Below are 25,572 nucleotides of genomic sequence, written 5' to 3'. Positions count from 1 at the left end.
ATATAATTATTATTATTATATTATCATTATTAATTTTCAAAAGTTTCTTATTGGCGTATAATAATTATCCATTAAAATAAATATCAACTTAGGTGAGTAAAAAAACCATTAATGTAAGGATGTCACTTTTGCCTATTTTTTACCTAATTAATTCCCATAAGAATATTTGAATTTCTTCAGACTTCAGACATGAACTTAAAATGGCTAGTAAAAACTATTTTTCTAGTTTAAAAAAAAACAATAACAATATACAAAATTGAAAGTCAATTAAATTACAACTTCCTAAAATTAACAGGATGTTGTATTGTGAATATGGACTGTTATTCCTGAAGACAACCCAATAAAAGAGTTGGCATGTATTTCTTTGAATTGAGTATGCATACTTTCTAGGGAACAAATTAAAGTTTGTCCTAAAACACATGTATTTACATACATTTATGCTGTTGTTTTGTAGGACTTTAGCAAAACTATCATGGGTGAGGACAGGTGGGTGATGATTAGCAGAAAGGTCTACTGAAAAATTAGAATGAGAAAAAAAAAAATTCTTGTAAAATTAATAAATGTATAAATAGTATAGTTCCAGTATTACTGTATTAAAAACCAATCAATTAAATGTCATCAGTACATCAGTCAAAACTTTGTATTTATCTGTATTTCATTGAAAAATATTAATTTTCAAGATTTTATATTGGCGTATAATATAGGCGCGTGTGGTGTAGCGAATAAGGTGTTGGTCTTCTGATTGTGAGATCGGAGTTTGAGACTACGTTCCTCGCATTGCTTGTGCCCTTGGGCAAGGCACTTTACATACATTTGCCTCTCTCCACCCAGGAGTATAAATGGGTACCTGGTAGGATGGTATGGCATTGAATGTATGGGTCGTGCACGTTCAAGCAGCAATGACCAGGGATAATAATATTCTAACATACATCTTTTTAAAAGTTTACTTTCTTAATTGTTTACCTTTAATTTTGTCGTTATCCCCGAAAAACCTTAACTAAACATAATAGCATTTAAATCATGATTATTATTCCCACCACCCCTTTTTGCTATTTGCTAAACCTTTGTTTAAATGTAGTTTTCTTTTTGTTCTTTTACTTATATATTTTGCTTATATTTTGTTACTTTACACATAACAAACAACATATAACACATAATATGGTCTTAGGCGGCCTTGACGAAAAACACTCTTGAGTGAATCAAGTGTATCCGTGTAAAGATAAAGTATATTATCATTATTAGGGACCTTTCGATTGAGTGAACGACGAGCATGTTCACGTCGAATGCAGGCAACCGTCAACGTGTTCACTCCTCATGGTGATCCACTGCTGAAATCAGTTCCAATTTCGATCGAAAAGGAGTCAACATGATGACTTTTTGAGCAAGGATCAAGCCTTACCGTCATGGCGAATCTTTATAAAGAAGCGATCCTATTCGGATATTTCAGCAATGTGCTAGACGATGAAAAGTTTGTGCTTTTGTACAATGCAAATCGACCTGTAAACTGTAAACTTGTTCAATGTCAGAGATGAAATTACTTGAAAATTGCATAGAATTAGGCCTCTGCTTAGGCCTAGTAAGATCATTTCAGCGGGTCCGGTATCGCCCATCTTTAAAAAATGACGTCATACCGTCAACAATGCGAGTAGACTTGGGTTGACGGTGAAAACCAGGATGAACGCGTTCTCAAATCTGGTGGTGAGCGAGGGGTTGAAGATCGCGCAAGCGCAGTGCTTGAAAGTGACATCATGTCAAGACGTCGACTATGTTGACATGAAAATCTAAAAGTGCCTATTATTATTATTATTATAATCCCCAGGGAGCAGAGAAAGGTGCACAATGTGCAGATCTGCCAATTCAGTATCCAGTGACCAGGAAAATAATGATGCCAGTGGCTTGTATAATCGCTTGTAAAATCTGCCGATTGTGAAAGGTGCTATATAAATTATGGTTCTATTAAAAAGGAAAAAAATGAACTGATTAAGGTTAGTCTATTTGTCATATAAAAGCTGTTGTTAGTATAAAGGTAAAACTTTATTTAGCGACCAACCTTTTCAATGCACGCCTAAAACAAAGAGTTCAAGTGGATACCTGGTACACTTCCCCGCATAAAGTTTCTGAAGGTGCTATTACTGATCCTGTATATCTGTAGTAGAATGACGTGGCTCTTTTGAGTTTACTGTGTTAAAAAACAAACTATGCATTCGGGTATGAAACTGGTTAACAACATATTTCATTAGGAAAACATAAGCAGCACATTGAGATTTGAATATTTATTTAACCACATGTTTTCGTACACAGTACACTTTTTCACCTAAAGGAGTATAAATGGAGTCTGTTTTAAATAGATATTTTACTATTGTCTCAAAAGTGTTTTGTTTTACTTATACTGATTTTAATATACCCTATGCTTCTCACCATATGCTTCTCACCATATTATAAGATTTCATCACATTTGAACTGTCCATGACCATCAAAGAAACGAACACACAGTGGAACCCCTCCTTTGGGACACCCATATTCAGAGGAAACCCCTATTAAGGGGACACTTTTAAGTGAAACGATAGTAAATTTTTCTTTTAACAGCCAACCACTATTAAGGGGACATCCATATTAAGGAGACGGGACACATTTTAAGTGTGCAAAATGGTAAAATCAATACAATTTCACCCCTATTAAGGGGACACTTTTTTTATTGTATCCAACTAACTACAGTAGTCACAAAATAAGAAAAAAAAATCATTCAAATCTATATTTTGACACCTTTTGAGCAATAAACTTAACACCAAACCAGAATTTTTTCCATCCTTAGAATAGGCATTGGATGCCTAATGCATGTGTTCATTCAAAATAAAATCTTGTCAATTTTGACCATTAACCATGGAGATTTCTTGTTTTATGTATTTTGATATAGGATTCTAATCTATCCGGACAGCCTGCACCCTGATTTCTATGTTGATAACATCTATTAATAGTATTCTATCTTGTGCATCCAATAGAAAGCTCAATATTTTAAAAAAGAATATTTGGTCATTAACATTATACTCGAATAAAAAAACAATATAGGGAACATACACAAATTTTTACAAATTATTGTTATAAGTCAGTTATAATTAAACTGTAACTTATTCTTAGGTCAATTAAAATAAAATTACAAAGAATCTATTTCATCATTATATGAAAACATGCCAAAAACCTCCTATTAAGGGGACAAATTTCACATTTTTGGTTAATGTCCCCTGAATAGGGATACTCCTATTCAGGGACACCCCTATCAAGGGGACACTTTTTTGGTCCTGAACATGTCCCCTTAATAGGGGACACATGTATGCATGCATGCATACATACATACATCCATGTATCCATGAGCCTATCCGTCAGTCCATGTGTGCGTGTATCCATCCGCCCATGCCCGAAAATTAGTAATAGTAATAAAAGGTAAAAACATTTTTTCCAATCACAGACCTAGTACGCCATAGCTATAAACAGATTTGCACATTAATCCACAACTATAAAAAACAGGCATAAAAATTCTTTCAAGTTTTTCCCGTCTTACAAATAATAAATTTACAGTATATAGTAATTGTGTATCTGGTATTTTGTTTGTCGTCATTCATTATTCATTGCATATACTATAGTGTAAAATATACTCATATTATCATTGTTACTTACGCAATCCAGTAGAAATGTATAACGTATAAATCTGAAAACTAGCACTAACAAATCTTTTGGAGGCACTCATTACATATTTTATATTATAATTCACTAGAGCTTCAATACATTCAGTAATAAATATAGTTCCAGGAATTGTGAAGTGAAGTCATTCTACCTTTTACTACGTCACAAAGTCTACAACTCATCACCTCATTACCAAGCTGAGCTTCTTTCTTAGGACAAAGATGCTCCAGTTGAACTGACATATCAGATTGCTGATTTAAAGAACACTTCATGTTACTGTACATCCAAGCCATTTAGGTTCAAATGTCTCCATTGTATCAAATGGTATAATTAACATAAAGAACAAGACATTTCATCGTATAACTCAATTTGTTGATATTTCGGCTGTAATATCAGATAAATTCAAGTGTAGCAAGCAAGAGTGTTGCACTTTGAAGCTTTCTGGTAATATTTTAAATGGTAAGATATATTATCCTCAATTTTATTGTGCAGTACTAAAAGTACCGGTAATGGTAGAATATTTTTTAAGCACAATAAAATTGTTTCAAGTACATTTTTTTTGTTCCGTTTATATGCCGGTTTTTATTATGATCCCTAAATACTGTAACCATGAATGAAGGCTTTACACTACATAAAATTATATAAAGTATTAATCTCAATAAAAATGTAGAATTGGCCTGACAAGAAGAGTTTCAGCTAACACCAATATCTACAGATATCTTAAACTTATCTATCCATTGATCTTTCTGCCATGTACAAGGATACTTTATTCAAGTTGCAAATACAAACATGAATTTGTATTGATTATTTTTTTTTTTATTGGTCTGTTCAAATATATTTGATATATTTTAATATTTCTTGTATGTTATGTTTCTCAATCGGTTTGGAGAGCCTGCTGGACAGTCTGTATTTCAGAATACTTTTGGTAATCCTGACTCGCTGGTTTACAAAACCTGTATGGTTTGTGTGTATAGAGGCTTAATCATTAATGAGACAAAATAAATTAAATGAAAATGAAATATATTTGAAACCATGAAATCTGAGCATTTACTGGAGAAATGAAATTATTTCAATCCGAAAATGTTACACTTGCAGATTGCTTGGTTGAAGGGTTCATTGCCCGGCAATCTAGATTTCCTACTCTAAGTCAATAACATCATTAACCACAAGATATATGACCTTTTCGGCAATATATTTTGCATAACAACACTTAATGTACTTAAATTTCATATATGCTATATTCTTAAATATAATTCATAATCATTGATATACACTTTTTTATTATTACTAAATTAGTTTATGTAACACATTGTAATGGGAAGTGTTATAGAAAGTGTTTTTATTTAACTTTTGTCATTTCATTTGGTATAATATGGGTTATCTTTGCTATTCTTGTGTTATTTGTTCTGTTGTATGGTCGAACCTCTCCTGCGTGAGAGTGTTCCTATGCTTTGAAAGAGAGAGCCAATAAAAAATTTAATTAAATTGTGCTATGTGTATGTCCCATGATTGATCTGGGCCTCCACTGATAAGTAAAGTTGAACTTAAACATGCAAAAACAGAATGTACAGTAGGTCTAGCATTTCACAACTACCATTGGAATATAGCCTACACCATACAGTGTCGTAATCAGACATACTGTGCTGTACTGTACCTATCATCAATAACCACACTAAACACTATATTTTTTTTTATTTACTTATCTTTTCCAGATTGTTATGACAGTATGTTTTGACACCAATCATAAATGTGTCATCCACTAGGGAAGAAATTGATAATTGTTTTTACAGATGGTAGACAACTGTACATTGTGGTCTACAATAACTTTTTGAGATTTAAATGCAAATTTGAAGGTTATGCTCCTGAAACACACATAAAAAATCAGTATGTGTGTTAGAATATATAATGACCTAAATAAATAATTTGTAACTCCTCCTATGAGATTCAATCAAATTATTTACTTTCAAATTATTTACTTGGCATGAGAAGAAGGAAATCACTAAAAACACAACACCAATTTACACATAGAGACTTACTTCCACATAAATATCCCTTTCTTTTATTAATACTTTGTATACAGATTCAATAATTGCATCTTTCAAAAAATTACATAAGACCTACATGTTTTCAAAATATTGACTATTTTATTCCTGTGATTTGTGATTTTTCCTGACCTTTCATGTGCTTTATAAATGCCATAATTATTATTATATTATTTTCAGCTTCAACACATAACTCCTATGAATTCATACTAAGATAAAAATACTAAATGAATAAGACAAGCTTAATAAAAAAAATATCTAACCTGCTAATGTCATCAAGTGAAAGTACAGTAGTTGTATAGCCATGTTAGTCTGAACAACAATATCGTACTCTGATGACACAACAACAGATAGATGTAGAGGGCATCAACAGTCAGCGAAGCTCATGTTAAATAAATTATATCTTGAAAGTTAGTCCCAGAGGCTGCCTTATTAGTGCCTGTTATATTAATGTAATTAAGTAATTTGAAAGAGCGAATAATAAGTATCACTAAAAAATATTTCTAGACAGCACTGTGACATGTTATATTTGAAGAATACTATCTGAAAAGCTGAACATTAGCAATTTGATTTGGACATGGTTTGAATAAGCTATGAGGGTAATCATCACATCCTAACCAATCCTATAGCAGGATTGACAAGCTCAATAAGTGTTACAGACAAAGATAAGCTTAATAAAAAAAAATCTAACCTGCTAATGTCATCAATTGAAAGTAGTTGTATAGCCATGTTAGTCTGAACAACCTGCTATTTTTTCTCTGTACTTCTTTGGAATATTCTGTATATATTTTTATCTAGTTAAGAAAATTGTTATAATGATTTTTTTAAACTGAAATTTTTTAAATCTAACTGTTGATATTTTTTTTTTCTGTTTTTTTGTGTACCGTATCCGAGGAAACCAAATTTCAATTTTACTTGCTGAACTATTGACAATAAAATTACTTTGAACTTGGAACATCATTTCTATGGAATACAGAATAACACCAAATTATTGTTTTTAATTTTGAAAATAATGTTAGGAAAACCTTTGAAGATTTTAGTATGATGTATTTATTTCCTGCTCTAGGTTTTCTGTCTTCTTTCATAATTTTTTTTTTATACCAAACTTATCCCTTACCACATCTTCTTTCAAATATTCATAGAATTATTAATTATAATTGTGTGGGAGAACTGTACTTGTTTTCCAATTCTAGGGTCAAGGGTTAGGCCTATTGTTATCCTGATCAAGGAGTAACTCTTAGCCTAACATTAGCAATGCATGTGACAATACCAGATCAGTTATCTTGATCCGAGGCTGGCTAATATGAATTTAACGTGATAAAACTTTTGCAGCACTGATCTCACTAGTGGACCACTAGTCCACTAAAAATTATATTAGTTAAAAAGACAAAAATATAAATACTGTATTATGAAACATCACTGTCTCGATAATGGCCACTTGTGATTAGCAATACATCTTATTTTTATTAACAACAAATCAAAAGTGAGTCTTTCCCAGTTAGTCACTGAATGGAAAGTGTCTTGGGATATATTTATGTGTTGAGTATGAACACAAGTCTACACAATTATGTTTGTCTTCTTTAATTTTAAAATTATGATGTACTGTATGAACAGTATTTGCCATGATTAGATTTTTGAACTTTTACTAGCTTTTCATAGACAAATATTTGCATTCCTCATCCTAATAATTAAGGTAAATGACCAAAGTTCTCACTAAATTTGAGCTGCCACTTGACTCCCACCATGACCCCAAGGTACTTCAGACTTGTCAGACATGTTTTCTCTCCAGAAAATCAACAGAGAAGCATTCTGTTCCCTTAATATACATGAATAACCAGATAGGCCAGTAAACAGGGTATATTATTAGTACATTATTGACTTGGTAAACAAAAGTCTAATTGTACTATACTGAATTAGCGAGGCAGTGAAACTAAGCGAGAATCAAGGCAACAACCTGTAAATTAATTTGAGAAAAAACTCTGCAAAAATTTAGCCTTTGAAAGAAAATGTACTAAGAATTAAGACATGTTTCAACCAAGTCACCTATGTTGATAGTGACATAAGAAAATAACATGAAATTCCTAAACACTGCTATCATCAATCACAGTTACAATGTGAATATCACCCATCTGATAATGTTTTTAAGTACAATATTAAAATATTGACTGTACACTATAATGACGTTAATATATTTTATACTTCATCAAGCCCAGGAAGTTTCATTTCTATTAACACATTGTAGTACATGGGCAGTCATACCACTGGTCTGTTGGAATTTCTAAAGAGCTAAATGGCTTCCGTAAATTGTAATATCAACAGGGCCCTATATTCCTCCGGTTTTGCTTAAATTTACTTATCTATTTAATCTTTATACCGTAGGCACTTTCATTATAGTACTGATTTTCAAAGTGGTACAGTGACGAGAAATATACATACAGTGAAATAAACAATGAATCAAAAAAATTAATAAAATAAGATAAAATAAAAATAAAGAGAAGGTTCATTGACGTAAAACATTATTTAAAATGATCTCTTCAAAATTAATTTTTAATTTGCGTGGTAGTTAATTCCAGCTGTTTGATGATCGATATAAAATGTTCTTTTTCCCTGAACAATATTTTGAAGACAAATACTGAGAATACCCTTTTATTAAGTCATAAGAAGTATTTTTCATTCCAAATCACATAGGCCTATTAGTCTACTCCATCTAAGGGCACTTAAAATATAACCAACATGAGTCTTAACATCAACAGAGAGTAAAACCCTACCTAATCTATTCATAAGAACTTGCAAACATGAATATCTTTAATCAATAACTTTAACAATATCAGGTAGGCCAAAAGAAATTTACGAACTACAATGTTCACAGTAAAATGTATTTATCCTATTAAAAAAACTTGTGTTACATAACAAAAGTGAATAAACAAATATTTTCTCTATGAATGATTATAGATCACAACACTTCATGGGAAAGGTTGTAAATCCATATGGTTTCTATTAGCAATGATGCAGTTTGATTCACTATTGATCCTGTATGTGTTGGCAGAAATATTTCTTATCTTTCTCACCAACATCATCATCATCATCACTCCTTTTGAATCCACATGGTTTAACCACCCACTCCTCAATGAATCAGCATTAATAATCCTCTCTATGCTGGTGTCAAGGGCAATGTATTAGATTAAGTTCCACAATTATGAACAACCTAAATAATAGTATTCCCTTCAGTATTTATACCATCCTTGTACATGTAGTTGGCTTTCATTACTAGTAACTTGTAAAATGTCTCAAAGTCTATGTTTTATTAAAACTTTTTAAAATTAAAAGTCTATTTTATGAATATATAACTACGCCATATGTGAATTTCATTCAAAGCTTTCGTATTTTTGGCATAACAACAAAAAAGATAACCAATACCATGATTTCCAGTGCACAAATCTTTTGCTTTAACTGGAGTGCACCGACAGTGTTTGAGCTAGGCCAATGTAAACATTAAAAGGGGGGAGGTTGGTGGTCTATAAATTAACTTACTACAACACTTCTCACAGTGGAATTATCAATGAGACCAGGGAGTTGTTATAGAGACATACTGACACTACACTTACAGCAATTTCTTAAAATAAATAAAAATATTATTAAAAAATAACAAAACCTATTTCTTTATTTAAAATAATTCCATCCATACCAAAGAAATTGTGTTGAGCCTTACATGTTAAACCAACATGTTAAGAAACCCTTTTTTTGAAAACCTAATTCATTGGTTTAGTCATAGGATCAATGTTGTTTTTCTATTAGCTTTCTCAATAATTTTATTCACAAAATCTTTTTTCTTTTTTCAGATCAACTCAAATTTTCATTTTGAAAAGCAGAACCGAAAAAACTATCCAGTCAAAAGAAAAAAAAAATATTATAAATAAATAACTAAAGTAGAACCAACAGCACAAGATTGAGTACACTTACTTGCTTGAGTATATTATCCAGTAGCTGATTTTAAACAGATAAGAACACTCCTAAAAAACAACCATCATGTATGTGTAAGCACTTATTGTGGTAAGACATGGAAATATAAAGTACTGCTCAATTGATTCTATTATGTCCAAGTTACACCTGTAATCTAATTTCCATCATACCTATTTGAGGATCATGTCACATGACTGCGATTCAATCCTTCCGGCTACAGAACTCAATCTGCTTGAGTGGGCAGGCATAGCAAAGAGGTTTACAGCCAGTTTGTACACAGTGGATTTCTCTAATGTCTGAGAGATACCATATTTGGTCAAGCTTTATCACATGACTTGTTCTTTGAACCAATGAGAGTTACTTTCTTTAGTTCATTGATATAAACTTGGAATAGACTACAGTATTTGAATTTGGGGCAGTTAAATTATCAAAGACAAAAGATGGATGGTTATGTACTTGTATAATTTGTTTTCATTTTCTAAACCACAAATATAAAATAAAAATGAATAATAATTGTTATGACAGCTCAATTAAGAAATCAAAAATCAAACACAAAATAGAGCACGTTTGTTCCAAAGGTTATTTCACGTCATCCTTAGTCAGGTCATTTCCAAGGTCTTTCAACATTACTGTACCTAAGTTGTTTCTAAAATGATGGAGGTATAAAAATAGATTTTTATAAAAATATTTTTACACCTCCATGCTAAAATCAACTACTGTACTGGCAGTTGTCATTATCCATATATAATGTCATGTTTGATATACTTCATGTTTGGTATATCTCTGACAATCCTTGGCACCATGTGAGAGGCCTACTTCTCCAACTAAACAGATTCAAGTATTTAGGTACCCATTTTTAAAAAAAGGTAATGTTAAATCCTTATTTCAGTTGACCACCTCATCACACAACCATCTTCTGTGGCTTAAAATCTAGAACACCATGATGTGTTTCCAGTAGCAGCAAGGTTTTTTCCAAGATTTCATTATAAATCATATTTAAATATCAATAAGATAGTTATAGAGGGCAGCAAACATGCAAACATCATTTGTAAACATTAAAAAGCACAGTTAGGTTGTCTACCATTGGTGATACAATCTATCTGTTGTCAATAACATTTATATTTTCTACTCTGTCTAAATCTTTTTGGTAGAACTGTTTTGCTAAATATAGAATCATAATTATACTTCACTTTTTGTCTGAACAACCTATAATAATAAATGTTTCGCCTGAAATCATGGTGATAACAGACGAAAGCGTGTGTAAATCAACATTAACAATTTTAATTTCTTTATATATTTCAATAATTAATCTGAAAGTTTACACAGTAAATTGCAACACTATGCCTTTAAAGTAGACATAGATTTTACCTTTCTTTGATATTGTTCTTGTGTATAGTCATGTATGGTCTAACTTCTCCACTAAATGTATTACCATAGAATACAAGTACTTTTGAATGCCTTATGAAACGAATTTTACTTTCGTTTCATAAAAACACCAATTATTATTATACTTTATGTGTACTTTATAGTGGTTAAACTGGCAAACTCTGAATAACATAAGGAGACATCAATGATTAATCTGTTAAATACCTTCTAAAACTTGCAACTTATAATTTATTTAATATGTTTATTTTTCTTGAAAATTCCTATTTCTGCATCCAAGAAAAAAAATACAAAAAACAGCTGCTTTCTAATAATTTATTTGGGTGAAATAAATCCTTGCCGAGTCACTAAGACAAACAAAAGAACTACTCATAAGTTGGTGGATAAATTCTCTCACTAGTTGCATAGCTATCACTACTACTACAACCTACAACCTTATTTATTAACTCAATTGCAAGGAAGATATCACTATAAACAACTTACCAGTCTTCTCTGTCAACACTTTAAAATATTCCAATCTTCAGCTCCTCTTGATTATTTTCAAATCAAACCTTTTTCAACTCTTTAAATAAAAAGTGAACAAAACAACTGCTGTTTTATCTTTGATCTTGAACTTAAAATGCAGGCACAATGTGTACTCCCAATTGGGTTTAGGTTTGAGCTATGAAAGAAAACATATAAGCTACCATGACTTATCTACCACAGAAATATTTTTCTGAATGCAGTGATGTAATTAATTGAAAATCAAATTGATTCGTAGGTAATTAGGCATGAAATAGATCCAGCCTGTATAGAGAGTAAGGTGTTAAAATGACCTTCAAGACCCTCCCACTGTATTAAAATCACAGCACAGCTAATCTACACAGACTACCTGTCGGCAGGGATATGATATCTGTTAATCTTCGAAAGCCTATAATAATTAAGTTCTATTCAATCAGAATAAATGAAAACTATTTAGCTAAATGGAAGCAACAAAGCAAACATTATATGTTTATTTAAATAATACAATAGATGATAAAGTTTTGTAAAGAGTTTAAGCAAATGGAATTGTACACCTAGCCTAGATGGCTAGTAGTGTCTACTTTGTCTACTTGAAAGTTGTCTGATTCATAGACCATCACAGGTGATTGCACTGAATTGTGAGTCTATATACTTTTTACGGTATAATATACTTATACAGTAAAACGTCCATTTTACGTACCCCTTGGTACCAAGGGGTGTTCGTAAATTGAAAAATGCATAAACTAGATTGGGTGTCAGCTTCCAATACTTAAGCCTACTGAGCGCCGATAGGCTGACGGCGACCAGGCCTAGCACGAACAGACAGTGCAGCAGCATGGTCTACCGCACTAGAGCCTAGCTGAATTTACCTACGATAAAATCCAAATTATTTTAATCGCTGGCATTCTTCCACTTAACAAAATATTATTTTAACTCTTATTCAAACATCTGTATGTTTTATGGCCCTTTCTATTGTTTCCTTTCTAGTTGTTTGATCGCCAATTTGTGTTGTTTACATGCATTTCGCGATCATATCTAGCATTCACGATGTCAATAAGTTGCTGACCAAAACACTCTCGTTCGTCAGCATAAACATGTGCGCTCAATCCGACTACACTTGCGTTGGTAGTTCGTTGTTTTGGTTAGGTTTATTACATTAATATAGTGATTATTATACCAGAAATAGAAGAAAAGATCAAACTATTAATAAATACATACAACAAACTTTATTTTATTAAGAAAAATATACATTATCACTTTGTAAAATGTGCACAATTAGACTTTTTTTACGGTAATAATTGGTCGAGGATGACGTCATCAGGGGAAAACCCCATTCGTAAAATCGACTATTCGTAAAATGGAGGTTTTACAGTAACTCACAGAGAATGGACACATTTGATAATGTATTCTCAAATTGGATATTATAATTATATATTTATTATATTTATTCATGCAATAATTTATCATTAATTTACATTTACGGTTACACTTTTGATCAATCTATTAACAAGAATTTTACTGTTTTTCGACCTCACAGAATGAATCTAAATCACATAATGCAATATTTTAAAATGATATACTACTGATACTGTTTCCCCAGCAAAATAACAATCATTCATGGCCTACTGGTATTCCTGCGATGTCAGCCCTTTGTTATTTTACAAAAAAAAATATTAAGGTTCAATGAACTGAAATTACTACAGATCAGCATGTACTGTAGCTAGAATGACCATTAACCTAAATATAAACATAATTTTATTAATGGGAGGAAACTAACTAGATGAGGAAATATTTGTGTAGCTGAACTCAAAATCCATTAAAACAAGGTTAAATACACTATAGTTAGGTTCACAAATTTATTTTGAGTTTCTTTATCATGATGTTCTATATGAAGCTACAAAGCGAGTTCATCGTGATCTTCTTCATGTTAAACCGTAACATCGTGATTTCGCTTTCCATGAAGAAGCATCAGGGTTTCGGGCTCAAAATCATGGTAAATTGATTCATAGGTCAAATTCTACCAATGAGCGCTCAGGTTGAAATGGGTCACTGCACATGACCTCTTAGCTTTTTCGAACCTGTCAACCCGTCAAGTCTTACGCATTCCAATCAAATCGCAAACACCGTTGTTGTGTATCATTCATAATATGTGTGGTGTATCATTCATAATATTTTGGTTTTAATTAACTATTTGTTGAAAGAAACAAGGTGAGACATAAATAGAGATACAATGAAGCATGAGAATTGGTAGAAATCTGGAACGAACCAGAAAAAAAAGAAAGACTGGAAAACAAAATGTTCCAGCAAAAAGCTCAGATTTATGAAAAAATTGAAAGAGAGAGGCTATAAGGGGATGACAGCTAATGCTGTCTCTTATACACATCTAGATGTGTATAAGAGACAGGTCTTTCAACATTACTGTACCTAAGTTGTTTCTAAAATGATGGAGGTATAAAAATAGATTTTTATAAAAATATTTTTACACCTCCATGCTAAAATCAACTACTGTACTGGCAGTTGTCATTATCCATATATAATGTCATGTTTGATATGTCTTACGCATTCCAATCAAATCTTACGGTCTTACGCAAACACCGGCAAAACTTACGCTTATCCTAACATTTGAGTAAATTTTGTTTCTTTATCAATTTGTAATGAATTTTACTATAACTAACATCCATCATGTAACATTTTACCTCCATGTTTCAAATACTACTGTGTCTGAGATAATTATAAACTCACTAATATGCCATCTCAGTCAAAGCCTGACCGGGAGCCCCTGGCGGCCCCCAGCCACTGTTTGTGCATTTGGCACTCATTATGTGTCACCCAATCTTACTCTTTAAATTTCTCGAAGTTGACAGGTATGCTTTTTAATAGTTTGCGGTTTGTTTTTTTTTGTTTTGTTTTTTTTTTTTTTTTCTGTTGTGAAGCAACGTTTTGATCCGGTGTATCATTCATAATATTTTGGTTTTAATTAACTATTTGTTGAAAGAAACAAGGTGAGACATAAATAGAGATACAATGAAGCATGAGAATTGGTAGAAATCTGGAACGAACCAGAAAAAAAAGAAAGACTGGAAAACAAAATGTTCCAGCAAAAAGCTCAGATTTATGAAAAAATTGAAAGAGAGAGGCTATAAGGGGATGACAGCTAATGTCATCAAAAACAAATTGCATACTCTCCGAAACCTTCAATGAAATCGCTATCAGTATTATGAGGGAACCACGTTGACCTACCAATCCTGGCTCTGATTTTTCCTGCACAATCTTTGTTTGATAGCTTTGTTACGACATAGAAATAGGTACAAGAGATACGAAACTTCAGCCATTTCGAGAGTTTCATGCTCATACTGAAGATATTTGAAGATATCTTGTTTGTTCTTAGTTCTCTTACGATCTCTAACGTATAATGGTTTCTTTTTTAATAAATCAAGTAAACCCATTATCAGGAGCATATTTGTAGAATGATCGTCAACAGAATCAAATAGTTGCAGTAGCAAGAGTAAAATCGGAATTGAATTTCTAGGCAACATGACGATACATACATCTAAATTAATTAGTACTGTACTGCTGGCCTCGCGCTTCGAAAGCATGACCCTTGTCACGCACCGGTAAACATCATTTGCATACCCAGGTTTATACTTCATTTTATGTGTTTTGCCATTATCATGAAAAACAAACTCACTATGTTTATCATGAATAACTATTCGTTAAATCGTATATGAACACGCCTTATATTTATCATATAGAATTTTTTAAAAATAAAACTGACTTGACTTTAACTTTGACCATTGAGCATTGGGGAAAAGGGGCAGTTTTTTTAACCCCTTTTCCCCCAGTTATTAAATATTCAAAAATCTGTATCTCATTCACCTTTCCCCAGTTTTTCGTCAAACAACTTATTTCCGTCTTAGAAAAAACGGTTCTACAACATATCAAAAACTTATTTTCCACCGGAGTCTGACTTTGAAAAAGCTTACACCTTGATCACCAACTTATTATTAGCAATCAAACAAATACAGTAAACAATGACACCTGACTAGACCTAAAGTGTGAACCAGTGGCTAAAACATCAAAAGGTCCTACTTGATGCATCATTCAAAACACTTGTCTATTCAAATAACAAACATGCAATATAATCAATCATTGTGACACTTAACATCCTAGATGTTTTTTTAAGCAATGTTCCAACTACACCCACAGTTGATATGTTGAATTACAAAGATAAACACTGTTTTCAACGACCTAAATTCAAAATTTAAATTGCTTGGTTGCAGGGGCACGAGAGGATTATCCCGACGGGTGTCCAAGGTCCCTGAGTCTATTAATATGTACAAAATACATACAGGTATATATTTTTTTCTCCTTAATAAACTTCAGTTTTTCTCCCCAAAGGGGAAGTCCCCAAATGGGGAGGGGGGCTATAGCCCTCCCTAGATTTCATGGCAGGTTTATTTAAACAAGGTATAGTAAAACTATAACTCTTACAGGTTCAATTGTTGTTTGATTGTTCATTGTGTTTTAAATGTTATTGTACAGTACCTTTAAATATTTGTATGTCAATGAAATTTAGTTTTAACTGTCAATTATATGAGATAAATATTATACTAGAATAATAGCTAAGCTATTAAATGTTTAAATATCAAGTATTTTTCCATATTTTTTTTAGACCTTTAAGAAAGTTAGATTAAGATAGGGTGTAGAGTAATATTAACAATGACACATTGTACCTATTATTAGAAATCATAGACAATGGCATTAATTACTGATAAAAGCAGCTCCACCTTCTGAAATGTACCACAAACAACTTGATAGAAAAGCTAGATAGTACGTACATCAAAGTTTCCTGAGCCACAAATATAAACAAATAAAACCCATGACGCCCAGCCAACTATTAAAGGCTACAGACAGCTGATAAAGCACAAGTTTACTCCCAGCAAATAGTCTAGTTCCCCCTAACCTTTGCAGTTCACCACATTTTTTATATCTTCTTAATAGCTTTTCTTATAGCTGACCTACAGTGCTATAATACTGTAACACCATCTTAAGTAATAAAAAATCCAAATGGAAAATAAAACTTAAAATGATCCAAGCTTCATTATTCTTTCTCCTTTGTCATTATACTATTTTATCATACATTTATAAAATATATATTGGTTTGCATGTTAACAATTCAACATAATGTTGAATTAAGAGTGAATCATCTCTATGCTTTTCTACCTATAATAATAAACATTTTATCAAATGACAGGAAGAATTAATAAAGGTGATAAAAATTTATACATCAAGACTAAAGGTATAGAACGTCAGCTGAGGTTATATACTTACTGTATCATTTAACATTCTCGATTATGGATGTTTTACATCATATGTAAATTATTGATTAGCTCAAAGAAAAAAGGGAAATATACTGTATGGCTGGGCTCACGCCAACTGATCGCCAAGTCGCCATGGGCGAAAACTATTTCAGATTGGCGAAAAAATAACCAACTTCCATACACATTTCAGCAAAGGCTTAAAATCATTTAAAAGTTTTAAATACTTGCTAAAATACATCGTTTATTTTTTTTTTCATTCGCGCCAACTCCATAGTCATGCGATGTTTATTTGTGTTGTTGTATTAGTAGTCCAGCTGCAAACGTTATTGCGTGCTTTGCAATTTATTATTTTAACTTGGTGGATGCAGGGCATTAGCAGTATAACGACGACTACATGAAGGTACTATATATTTACGACAACCGGCTAGCTGGTAGTGTACCCTTTGGGCGCAAACTGATGACGAGAGCATACCTAAAGGCAGCCAACCGTCAGGTACATTTTGGATTTTCCAACACAGGGCCTATCTAGGCCTATGGGATGGTGGTAGCAATCAATAATACTAAAATAACGTTTTGTGTTTTTCTCTGCCCGAAAGTATTTCAAGTACAATTATGATTTTCACATATAAGGCATTTCGTGGCGAAATGGTTAAGTTGTCGCAGAGGCCAGTATTGAGTAAATGAGCTATAAAATATGGGAGTTAAAAAAATTGCCTAAAAATCCAAATTTGTTTTTCATTAAAGATCAACAGTTTAATGTCTTATTAATCATGTACCAAAGTATTAGTTCTGGAAGTGGTCAACAAATTGTTTATTTAATGTTATTTTGATAGTTCATTCTATTTGACAATGTATGCACAAATAACTTTGAAAGGCAATAATCATGTTTATCTTGATTCTAAGAGTACTGTACTCTCACTTTCCAATAACTTGAAATGTCCAATTTCAATGAATGACCCCTCATTTTAAAGATCATATACTCAGGTATCTGAAAATACAATAACTTCAATTCATTTTTTGCCACAACATGCCTCATATGTTGTAGCTACAGTACCACCAACGGGACAAACATTCACTACATTACGACTTGATTTTGTTATCCTACATGTTTTTTTTGGCAAATTTAACACAATTTCTTGCTGATTACTTCCAAATCTCATAACTGCCGTGACGTCATTGTGCCACCCACCTATCTAATATGCATGTTACAAATCCCACCTGCACACATTCATAGACATATATTCAGAGACAACACCACAACACCGCATTCAAACAACGAACACGTCCGAGTTAACATGTTAACATGATTTTTTTCCGGTACCCTGACCGAGGCTTTAGTCAGCTTGGACGATTTTTAATGTATAAAACAATTTTCATCAAATTTTGGCTAAAGACAGATTCAATTGGCTAAAATTTGTTGACTTTAGCCAATTGGCAAACAAATAATGTTACAGTGAGCCCTATATATTAATTTATATCATAATGCAAAAAAAGTCAATTAGTGAAAGGGCATTGGGAAATACTTATTTAGTCTTCGTTTAAAATTCATTTACTTGGAAATATTTATTCTTAAATTTGTACTAAACATTAAGAGGTTCATTATCTCAGAGCTCAAGAAATCAAATATTGTGCCTCTTACAGATTGATATTTTGTAGTTGTAGTGGGAAAATGGAGAAATTTGGAAGCAGATACTGTAGATCAGATTTCCATATTAAGGTAAGTAAAATTTATTGCCTTCTACAGTATCAACCAATTTCCCTTACATGTCTGACATGTAAATTCATGAAATACATTAATGTAGTCACATCCAATTATTAGCAATCTCATCAGAGAACAAAATACTATAGCTTCAGATAGTGCCTTCTAACAGTAACTAAGCTCATCAATTCAACCATTATAACTATACAAAAAAATGTGAATGAGAAGGTGCAAGCTATTATACTAATACACAATATAATACAAAAATATTTTATTGCAATTTAAGAAAATAAAATTCCTTCTACCAGAATTGGTGTATTTCGCACAAAGTTATTATAATATACAATAAAACAAAAACAAATAACATTTATCAAAAGTAGGGTGAAAACGATACTTTACCAATTTTATGCAAACCTGCATTAACAATGACAATGTTTTTCATTTGCTAGCATTGTGGTAGGAACATGGAGGCAATCTCAATAAGGAAACAAAAACAGAGGATGAACAGAGACGATGGTGCATACAAGCTTTCCCACATCTATATAACACATCATTCAACCTGAAAAGCTGGGGGGCCCCCTAGAACCAATCCTGACACGAAGAGAGTTGGCACCAGAGGGCGTTGGTCACACAATGCCCAAACAACAGATGCCAGCTCACATAGACTGACAAAGTCATGTTGATAACTTAGACGAAAGCTCGCAGTAAGTTTACATCAAATTATGCTTGGTTTACTATTGATTAAACAGTTCTACAATTATAAGAACATTGTTTTCCAGGCATTAAGAAGTAATCTGGCTTTGGTCGCTGCTGGTTTTAGTTAAGACCCATAAAGCACAAAAATCACTTTTGGAGATTTACGCAATTTTGCACAACGAAGCCGAGATGATCGCGATTTCGTGAAAGTAAATCAATACCGCTCTACGCTAATATAAACAAACAAATAGTGAAATTACACAAATCAGTAGTGATGTTGGTAGTCTATGAATGGATACTTACCTGGATAAACCGAATAATTGCCCTATTCTTTCTCAAACATGAGAACACCCCTCAAAAACAAACTGGAACAGTCGGCCCTGGCGCCAAGCACAAGCGACCTCGCAACAATGCTTCTTCCTCATTCTTTTTCGATAGATCGATAGGAATTCTATACCTCGATTTACGTGTGATTTTGGATTGTTTATTATCAGGATTTTATCTATTTGGATTCATAGAGATGTCTAAGTCAGAGTGTTCTCGCTGGTGTGAAATTTGTGTAATGTGGCCGCTGTCTCGATTCAAATAAATAGTGAAATACTTATGGTCCAGACTGAATATAGTGTTAAAATTGTTAGTACATGTCGGTAATTACCCCATCAATCGGATTCTGTTAAAAAACCTTAAACACGGAGATCTCGGTCAAGTGTTGCGTTACCAAAAACAAAAATCTCCGTGCTTGGCGGGCAGAGTGTTAATAGTGATACCTTTAGCATTGATTTTGTCTAGTGACTGCCTGAGAATGTAAATGACTGACAAACAGATATGGGGGCAAGAGTGTCCCCTTGAAGTATTCCTTTCTTGGTTGTCAATTGATCAGGACCATCTGATATCTCGACATAGCTGGTAAGATTCTCATGCATTATTGCGATGGCCTTGATAAAATCTGGGGGGATGCCGTACATATAAGAATATGAAGCATTACTTTCCTGTTGACAGAGTCAAATGCTTTTCTAATATCCACAAAAATATATGTGGCCTTCTTTCCAGATCTTGATTACCTCCATTAATTTCCTAATTGCCAAGATATGTGGTAGAGTGGAACAACCTTTTCTGAAACCATTCTGGTTTCTTCTGAGGATTGGTTCTACATATGCTTGGAAAGGCGATTAAGAAGAAGAGAACTATAGATATTTTCAGCGATTGGTACAAGGGAGATGCCACAACAGTTTTCAGAATTTATGACAGGACGGTTGAATAGATCAAAAAATTCTGCGAGTAGATGACCATTAAAATTAGTGAAATAGCTGAAGGTAAAAAGAGCATCTTCAGGACTAAGTTTGGCACTGAAGTCTACTGCGATAACATATGCATTCCCCCCACCCCCAGTGATTGCCGACCAGCAGTGGTGACATGCTGTTGAGAACCCTGGATAAAGAAGTACTATCCCTCATGACATATACCCATATACTCCTCTAATGATCCCCTCTCCATTTTTGTAAATTCTTGCCTAAGTCAATGGCCAAGTTGCAAATTATGATTGAAAACCGGTTGTATTATACAGCCGGCATTAATAAATTAGCCATTATTTATTTCTTGCATGTATAAAGGAAATTTAATCAGGACATTACCCTTACAACAGGCTCATCCAGCAAGCAAGCTAAACCCCTCTTAGAAGCCTATGGTTTAAACAGGGTTGACCTAGATTAGTAGGAATACCTTCATAAAATTAACATGAATTTATGATTGTTTTTCTTATTTTACCTTTTTTAAACTATGTTTTAAAGTGTTATGTTAAATAAATTAAATACACATCGCCCTATCCTAGACACCAGTCACTTTCTCTTTTGACAATAAGAACATTATCTTGATAGGAATCATAAAATCAGTAACATCGTTGCATTTAAGAGGGTTAAGCACAGTTCAACTTGTCAATGTGTGTAAAATCCAAAAAGATGCTGTCAATAATTCTACAGTAACTGTACATTGAAATTTCTATCAGGTCAACAAAAATAACATATTTCCAACACAATATTTTGCACTTCATCCTTTTTTAATAAGAAAATCTTAATATCATAATTTGTTGTATTTTCACTTACTCCGCTACAAATGGAATATCAACAACAGAGAAAGCTTTTAAATTGATGATGACAGTTTTTGAACTAGAGAATCTCAATTTAACAATTATCTTACAATACTGCATGCATATGATTATCAGATTTTAAAAAGCTTATACAATGTGCTGAACTTCAATTGAAAGTAGAATTTGTTTGAAGTGTTAATTTGATGCAATTCAGCTATTTTTGCTGGCAATCCAAAACTGAATAAAATTAAAATTGAAAATTCTTCAAACCAGAAAATCATACAATAATTGCTTAATATTTAGTAAATAACGTAACTAACTCTACTTGTAATTATTTCAAGATTGGAAATTGATTTAATGTATGACCATTAATTTTTCATTGGAATAAGGATTTAGTTCCGCATTCTAAATTTTTGTACCCTCCAACTCATCTATTGAGACTTACAGGATGTCTTAAAATCTACCCATCTATTGAAACTTCCATATGGTGATAGGTTATGACGCAGTGCATTTCATCCCACTTACCTTTATTTGATCCACAGCACTACATCGACGAATATTATTCTTGATTACCGGCACCAATCTATTCGCTTGCATCATCACTGATAAATCCGTAAGAACATATCTAAATAAGATGGTAATACATAAATAGTGATAAATGGAAAGAGGTATGAAATCAAGTTGCATAGTAGACATGGAGCAAATCTCTCAAATTTATTTAAACTATGATGCTATGGCAACAAAATATAAATTGGATAGCTGTGGTCACAAAGTGATAATTTGACAGGGGAAGACTTTGAAAGGTTGGCTTCATGGTTATTAAAATCTTCCAACTAAAAGTAAGCCAAGCCTCCAAGATTAACATTGGAATTATAAGGTTAAAACAACTTTGCCTTTGGCATCTGCGGTAAATATCATTAATAGTGAACAATAAAAAAAAATAAGAAAATCAAAAGCAAGATTTTAGTAATAAATAATTTTTTTTAGTTTGGAAATCTGATGGGTAAATTTATATTTTGATTCTATTGTTTTTTGGGGGGGCTTTTTTGGCATAATTATTTCTTAAACTTCATATATTTTTAACTTGATTTTCTGATTATTACAGTAAAATGAAATTGGTTTATCAATTTTAATAAGAATCTTCTACTGTAACCAATTTCAGTATACTAACATCTTAATACATTTTATATTAGTGCATTATCATTTATATAATTATAGTTATACAAAATATTAAGGTAAAAGGTGAATAAATAACATAAATAACATGTGTGTTTCAAAAACTTAGTGGGAGATGGAGATGGAGAAATAAGACAGAAAATGAGGTTCTGAACTCAACATTTACGGTATTCCATAATGTAAGGGAGGCACATGTGAAAGTACATTTTCTGTCAAGAGAATTCTGGATGTTTAGTGAATGAATTCACTAAAATTTTCTGAAGAGCAATTGGATACCAGGACTAGTATAATTACCAAACAATATTATAGAGAGCTTTTTGGTCATTGGCATTAGTTTTGATAAGATCATATCTAACATAAAACTGATGACAAACTTGTTGATCTTATACTGAAGTGTTTGACAATGGACCTCAATAGTTAGCATGGTATACTGCTTCAGCAATTCTCTGATGATTTCAGGGGTCATGCATTTACACTCAGGATGAATGATAATGTTTGTCAAGAAGCTCAGAAAGCATGTTATAAAAAGACAACAGTATGAAGACTATGAAGTGGTAGTGAAGATACAAGCTGAGATTGGATGTCAGTGTATCGACAGATTATACTGAAAGCAATGGTAAGCAACCACTTTGGTTTTAGGGTGTGGTTTGGATAAGGTAATATAGGATTTCAGGATCAAAAGTGCCACCATGTGGTCACCAAGTACTGATGAATGACCCTTATGTTGAATTACTGAAAAGGACACCAAAAGAAGTCATAAATTCAACTTAATGAAAATTAAAGTTGCTACAGATTATAGAATGATTGCAACCAGTTCTTAATTATTCAAGGAAACAGAATTAATTAACAGACTAGATAAAATTAAGTTTATTCTTCAAGTTGGGAGAATATGATATATGGTGATGACTTTCAGAGAAACTCCATTGACATTGACACCACCTCTGCTGCCTCAAATGAACTGAATATTAAAACAGGCTTCCATGATGACATTTTGAAAGCTGGCTTAATATGATTGTAATACCACCATGAGAAATAGGCTTACCCTTACTAGGTAAGTGCCTACAAGGGTGGTTATAAAACAAATAACCGTCAGGAGCACATTCCCCAAGGCTAATCACCAATATTCTCGTTCAGCCAAGTTCCAGTGATAAAACTATACCAAGATGATAATCAGTAATGAATTATGAAACATCTGCAGCCCTATTGCATTTGGAGTGAGCATTTAAATTAAACAATTGTGGAATACCTATCTTTTCTATCTCACTCTACCCACTAATTGTATACTCCATGCTCTACCTATCTATTAATTCCAAGAATGCAATTGTTCTCCATGTTGAAGGAGGGCTAAGCCTGTTGTTAGCCTGACTAAACTGAATAAGTTCAAAGGCAGGTGAGTGATGACCAGCCCAAGACATTTGTTCTCCTAAAGACTAATGCAAATGAGCAAGAAACAGCAAATTACAAGCACAAGCAAGGGCTATAAGAAGGGGCATAGGAAAGACCAAGCAAAATGTATTTGGGCCTAGTATTTGATACAAAAGTTTGGGCAAAAATTGGTTGGGGAGCAATTTCTCCGTTTCTTTTAGTGAGGATTACTCGCATTGTAATTTTGTGACTGCAGACTGTAACGATCTCAATATGGATGATATAAAAGTGTGCCATATAAATATCCAATTGAAAGTAAGCAAGCATGATAAAAAAAAACTTGAATGAGTTTCACTTCAATGTCTAGTATTTCTCTTAAATTAGCCTGAAGATTGATTGTAAAATGTTATATTTTTTATGGTGTCCAACAGCAGAAATTTGCATGTAGTGTAGACATTTTGCAGTCTTCTTTTGGACTCTCCAGCTTAGTCAAGCCATTATTAGCCTTGCCATCACTCTCTTCCAATTCAGCCTCTCACAGTCACTGCTCTAAGTATTACAGTAATAATTTTTGGAAAAAAAATCTACGAGTGATGTAGGTGCAGAACAAATACTATATTATCTAATTCACCAAATGCTCACAATACAGACTAATAAATAAATAGTTACTAGTAGGTATAAATCGCCAAGAGTTGATATAGTGGTATGGAAAAACAATGCATTTTTAATTATGCTGCATTATTTACACATCAAAGAAGGGAGCATTATCCTCTAATAGGTAGGCCTAGATGATTTTAAACACTTTTGATAAGTATGAGAAAATCGATTTGTATAACATACAACATTAAGTACCATGGGTTGGATCTGGACAAGGGCTTCAGTCATTCATGCGTCATACATAATCAACTCCCTGTGTACCGTACATAGGGCGACTTGGGTAACCATTCAAGGAAGCTATAATTACGACCAGATGAATTGTTATAGTAAAATACAACAAACATAATAATAAAACACATGGATATAGATAGTCATCTTACCAATACATAGTCAATAACGTTCGAAATCACATCAAAGCCATTGTATAAAGATGCGCGCAATCTCTATCTCATAACAGATGCAGTACATGCTTACTGGTTCAAGGGTTTGATGAAGTGTCAAGACGTATGTAAATACTGCGATGAAAGAGGGCGCTAGGCATGTATGATAAAATTGCTGAGAGTGAAGTATCAGTCATGTGGTAGAATAATGAAAATTTAAATTCCAGATTTGGATTGCTTAATTTGTGTATTTACGTAAGTTATTATTTAAAATTTTAAATTGTAATTTTTCAAAAAAATCGCCGTCAATATTTGGATAGTTAAATAATAACCTGTATTCTTTAGCATAGGTATATATTTGACTGATAATTAATTTAGGATTTTTGTAGTAAAATGCCAATACAGGTCTCTCTCTAATTAAAAATCCCTCCAATATAGGACCACCTCCTATTAAAGACCAATTTTCTGTGGTCCCAAATGAACAACTGTCTTTTATTTTTATTATTCTAATTAGAGACCAAAGCTGCTAAAGACCATGTAAACCCAGGTCCCAAATGTGGAATTTTTAATTGGAGGGAGACATGTAATTTTAATTGGATTCTTTCAAATGAGCAATTGAAATTTTTTTTTT

The 25,572-nt window shown here is 32.6% G+C and overlaps 1 long non-coding RNA gene across 4 annotated transcripts; it reads right to left on the bottom strand.

Annotated features, from left to right (window-relative positions):
- Positions 1–324: 324 nt before the first annotated feature.
- On the bottom strand, positions 325–25,070 carry LOC117114314. 4 transcript variants are annotated; one of them, XR_004446328.1, is made up of 6 exons: positions 24,942–25,070; positions 21,889–21,988; positions 11,547–11,724; positions 9,681–9,730; positions 2,051–2,179; positions 325–1,917 (listed from the first exon to the last, which is right to left on the bottom strand). It is a non-coding gene; the product is annotated as an uncharacterized LOC117114314 (long non-coding RNA). The 4 variants fall into 4 exon arrangements; XR_004446329.1 differs by having other exon boundaries at positions 2,051–2,146; XR_004446330.1 differs by having other exon boundaries at positions 11,547–11,625.
- Between the last annotated feature and the right edge of the window lie 502 nt (positions 25,071–25,572).

Source organism: Anneissia japonica, unplaced genomic scaffold (assembly GCF_011630105.1).
Source record: "Anneissia japonica isolate Jap-2015-1 unplaced genomic scaffold, ASM1163010v1 scaffold2994_len2133135_cov197, whole genome shotgun sequence".
NCBI lineage: Eukaryota > Metazoa > Echinodermata > Crinoidea > Comatulida > Comatulidae > Anneissia > Anneissia japonica.
Note: the sequence above shows the minus strand (reverse complement) of the source record. Positions and strands in the feature narration are given on the sequence as shown.